Source organism: Kogia breviceps, chromosome 16, assembly GCF_026419965.1.
Source record: "Kogia breviceps isolate mKogBre1 chromosome 16, mKogBre1 haplotype 1, whole genome shotgun sequence".
In the NCBI taxonomy this organism is placed as follows: Eukaryota; Metazoa; Chordata; class Mammalia; order Artiodactyla; family Physeteridae; genus Kogia; species Kogia breviceps.
This window is the reverse complement of record NC_081325.1, coordinates 68,203,616-68,208,805: the sequence shown is the minus strand read 5'-3', so window position 1 is coordinate 68,208,805 and position 5,190 is coordinate 68,203,616. Positions and strand designations below refer to the sequence as shown.

The following is a 5,190-nucleotide window of genomic DNA, read 5'->3' as shown; positions in this document are numbered from 1 at the left end:
GAAACTGTGAGGGACAGAAGTTTTAGATAATACCTGCCTTCAAGAAGTTTAAATTTGAGGTGAGAACAGATACAGATTAAATAATCAGGAATAATTATGTGCTAAACTCTGTGTCTCAGTCCATTTGGGCTGCTATAACAAAAATACCGTAGACTGGGTGACTTAAAACAACAAACTATTTATTTTAAACATGTGTATACTGAAATTTTATTTCAATCGCACAAACGAAGTTAGCATGTAGGAAATTTAAATGAAACAGTACTGTAAAAATAGCAGAGAACCCAAAAATCTAAAACGGAAGTACACCTAAAGCATGAGAATTCAGCATTCGTGAGTGTTTCATCTTCTTATTTGATTGATATTTGATGTTTGCAAATTTTGAAACAAACTTTGAGATCATGATGACTCTTGTGAAGAGATTTCAGCATCAGCACTAAGATTTGAACATTCAGTTGGTTTGCAATTGACTTGTTAGCCAGTTACATAATATATAGTACAGATTTGTCACAGGTCAGATCACAGTGTTGAAGGAAAGAAGTACTTTCCTGTAATTAGACAGGATCCCCTAAACTGCACTCAGCTTAAGACATCCAATGTACAAGAGCACGAAAGCCATAATCATAATGTGGCTTCAAGGAACATAGTCTTGATAAGGAAAATAACCTAAGCTTCTACTTCCCATTTTAATTACTGAAATCTCTTAACAAGGACAAAACTGTCACATAGGACAGTAAATGTATACAGTAATTCAATCACACTTCTTGGAAAGGACACATTTAGCAATCTGGGATAATGCAGGATGACAGGAAATATAATGTGATTCAGTATTGGTTCTTTTTGTCATTTTACACAGACATCATGTTAATATTAGATCAAGGCACAAAACTTTAGTGCATAAACCAGTTTCTTTTTTAAGATCTAACATTTTTTAATAGATATTTATTAGAGTAAAATTGCTTCACAATGGTGTGTTAGTTTCTGCCGTAGAACAAAGTGAATCAGCTATACATATACATACATCCCCATATCTCCTCCCTCTTGCGTCTCCCTCCCACCCTCCCTATCCCACCCCGCTAGGTGGTCACAAAGTATGGAGCTGACATCCCTGTGCTATGTGGCTGTCTTGAGTTCCAAAGTAAGATATAGTTCACGTGAAGCTCAGAATCATGTTTCAGACCATTGAACTTACCGAAGTTAAAATATAAATAGCTGAAGACTTGATGTAAAAGATGAAATACTTGGTTCTGTTAACATATTTACCAATTAAAGCCACAAAATATTCCTCATTATTATTCATGCAGATAATTGAGAAAAAAAGATAGTGCAGAAATTAACTTTAAGTAAACTATTATTCCTTCCCTTCCTCCCATTCCCCTATACTCTGCAAAATCTTTTCCCTGGGACTAGGCCTTGAAAAGGCCACTACATATTAGTTTGACATGCATTACTGTCTGGAATTTAAAAAGCTAATTTGGGGGGCTTCCCTGGTGGCGCAGTGGTTGAGAATCTGCCTACTAATTCAGGGGACACGCGTTCGAGCCCTGGTCTGGGAGGATCCCACATGCCGCAGAGCGGCTGGGCCTGTGAGCCACGACTGCTGGGCCTGAGCGTCTGGAGCCTGTGTTCCACAACAGGAGAGGCCGCGATAGTGAGAGGCCCGCGCACTGCGATGAAGAGTGGCCCCCGCTCGCCGCAACTAGAGAAAGCCCTCGCACAGAAACGAAGACCCAACGCAGCAAAAATTAAAAAATAAAATAATAAACTCCTACCCCCAACATCTTCAAAAAAAAAAAAAAGCTAATTTTGGGACTTCCCTGGCGGTCCAGTGGTTAGAACTCTGCACTTTCACTGCCAAGGGCGCCGGTTCAATCCCTGGTTGGGGAACTAAGAACCTGCAAGCTGTGTGGCACGGCCAAAAATAAAATAAAATAAAACAAATAAAAAATAAAAAAGCTAATTTTGTGGTGGTTGTAATTACATCATAAAAATGTCCACACACATAAATCTTAAAAAGGCTGAAAGCCTACAGTAAATCTACAATATATTGTTTTACATTTGACCACTGGTTTGTGTTATGTAGGAGTCACAGATTTTGGTAAAGCATTTGTAACAATTTAGGAAAATTAGGAAGGCATCTACATCTTTAGATTCTGGACGAATTTTATGTTTGAATCTACAAAATTGCATGAAGTCTAACTCGAGAGACTTCCTATCGTTCTAAAATTCCTCACTCCGGACAAGTCATTTTTAGGACACTTTCTTATAAATATCACCCTGTGAAAGCACATACAATTCCATTTGTTCCACATCTTATGATCTTAACCTGCGTAGGGCTGACCTCAAGTATTCATGGAATATCAACTATGATAGGAAGACAAACCTGAGAGAAACATTTACAATACAATAGCATAACTTGCTAAATTCTTCGTCAGCCTTCTCTGAAAAAAACTTCTCAAGCCTTTCTCCTCTTTATCTTAGTGTGGATTGTGGAAAATGTGAGATTTTTCGCTTGACATGAAAATATTTCAAGGCATGGAGATCTTGCCTGACAGGTTTAGTATTTTCTGCATAACTCATACAAGAACTCCTGTATGACTCCCTTCCATCCTGTTGCAAAGGTCAGAAAAAAGCAGCAAACTGGGAGGGAAACAGCTTATCGCCAGAGTAGTAACGTCTGAAGGCTTTCAGAGTATGTTGGTTTTTCCCTCCTCCCGACCGTTTGTCTCCATTTTCTTCTTACAGCTCACAAAATGTAGGGGTTTTGTGGTTGTTAACAGTTGTTCTTTGTAGGTTTTTTTTTTTCCTTCTCCTGATTAAAGTCCTATCTTCCCTTAGTTTGTTTCTCTTTGCAGTATTTGACTTGCTCGGTTCCTGCCTGATTACATCAGTGAGCTCATCTTTTAGCTTCGTTTATTCTTTTCTCACTTCATCTAGAGTGTCCCGCTTCCGCCTGGACTCCGTTCCCCTGGGCTGCGAAGAAGGTGCAGATTTTGGTCTGGAAATAACAGGGGACTTGCTGCCATTCATTGTATTTGTTCTTTCCCAAGGTTTTCTTGTTGGTGCAGGTGTTCAGGTCCTTGTTCAGGTGGTCCAGATTGTTCAGGTACTTGTTGAAGAGGCCTTAGAAGTTACCGGCTCTGACTCTTCATTTTCGTCCTCTTTTTGTTCTGTTTCTATTGTTGATCCCTTTTCAGCAGTTCTTCTCCTCCTGGCCAGCAGGGCACTCGTTTCTTCCATTAAACCACACCCCCCCCAAAGGAAGGGGTCCCTTTCCATGACCTGTATCTGTTTTAGATAAGGCCGAATTCACACCGGTGTTATTCCCTCCACTTGGGAAACGGGCATCTTCCATTCGTGACACTTTCCGAAGTTTTGCTCCAGCAATTGCAGCTGCAAGTCCACTTAAAGGGCAGTTGTCTTCAGATGTGGATCCCGAAAAAAAATCCAGATGCCAGGAAGGGAGGAGCAGGAGGTGGTGGAGGAGGAGGGGGTACTTGATTAGGAAGTGGTGGTGGAGGAGGTGGAGGCCCAAGGCCGAGGACGGAAGTGGAGGGGGTGGAGGGGGTCCTGGGGGAGGAGAGAGCGCGGCTGATGCCTGGGCAGGACCTGGTGGGAGTGGAGGAGGGGGCGGGGGTGCAGGTGGTCCCAAGACAATGCCCTGTTGGGCTGGGGTCTCTGGCGGCTGAGAGGTGGCCTGCAAGTCTGGCTCAGAAGCAGAGGAGTCTCCCAGCACACAGCTTGGAGAAGTCTCCTTAGAGGCAGGGGCAGCAGCATTGGATACTCTTCGCTCTCGCTCCCGTTCCAGCTGCCCCCTTTCTAGCTGCTCTTGCGGCTCTCTTGCTTGCCTTTCCTGGTCCTGTCTCTCCGGCCCCTCCCGCTCTTCTCTCTCTCTCTCCAGCTGTTCCAGCTTCAGTCGCTCCCTCTCCAGCCTTTCCCTTTCTAACCTCTCCCTCGCCAATCTCTCCCTTTCCATCCTTTCTCTCTCCAGCCTTTCCCACTCCAGCTCCTTTTGTCGTTGCTGTTCTTCTAGTTACCTTCTTTGAATTTCCAGTTCTTCTTGTGACGGGTCATTCTGAACTTGGGCAGGTAGCTGTGAATTTTGTCTAGGCGGTGCTGGCCCTGTTTCCTGTGAACTCAGCACTTCTAAGGCATGCATCATGGCACTTGCGAACATTGGCATCTTCTTTGCTGCCAAAGTTGAGACCCATACACCTGTCTAGCGTCCCACAATTGGTGGAAGGTCTGTGTAGCTTGACTGTACTTCAACCCTTTAGGAGCGGCACGGTTTATCCCGACCTGATGGTCCTGAATCTTCCTGCCCACCACTCTGAACGTGTCGTTGCCTGTATGATGATATATATGAACTCTACTGAACCCAGTTGAACCACCAGCTGGCACCCACTTTTTATTGGCATCATCATAAACCATCACAGCAGCTCTTGCCTGACAGATAATCTGTCCAATTATTATTTTAAGTGTATCATGCCACTTCCTTCTGGTCTGCAGAGTTTCTGCTGAAAAATCAGCTGATAACCTTATGGGAGTTCCCTTGTATGTTATTTGTTGCTTTTCATATTTTCTCTTTATCTTTAATTTTTGTCATTTTGATTGCAATGTGTCACGGTGTATTCCTCTGTGGGTTTATCCTGTATGGAATTCTCTGGGCTTCCTGGACTTGGGTGATTGTTTCCTTTCCCAGGTTAAGACATTTACAACTATTATCTCTTCAAATATTTTCTCAGGCCCTTTCTCTCTTCTCCTTCTGGGACGCCGATAATGTGAATGTTAGCGCGCTGAATGTTGTCCCAGAGGTCTCTTAACTGTCCTCATTTCTTTTTCTTTTTTGAATGTAAATTTTAATTAATTTGTTTGTTTATTTATTTATTTATGGCTGCATTCGGTCTTCGTTGCTGCTTGCAGGCTTTCTCTAGTTGTGGCGAGCAGGAGCGACTCCTCATTGCGGTGTATGGGCTTCTCATTGCAGTGACTTCTCATTGCAGAGCATGGGCTCTAGGCGCACGGGCTTCAGTAGTTGTGGGGTGCGGGCTCAGTAGTTGTGGCTTGCAGGCTCCAGAGTGCAGGCTCAGTAGTTGTGGCGCACAGGCTTAGTTGCTCCATGACATGTGGGATCTTCCGGGACCAGGGCTCGAACCCGTGTCCCCTGCATTGATAGGCAGATTCTTAACCACT

The 5,190-nt window shown here is 43.5% G+C and overlaps 1 pseudogene; it reads right to left on the bottom strand.

Annotated features, from left to right (window-relative positions):
- Positions 1–2,736: 2,736 nt before the first annotated feature.
- LOC131743242 (protein enabled homolog pseudogene) lies at positions 2,737–4,461 on the bottom strand (annotated as a pseudogene).
- Between the last annotated feature and the right edge of the window lie 729 nt (positions 4,462–5,190).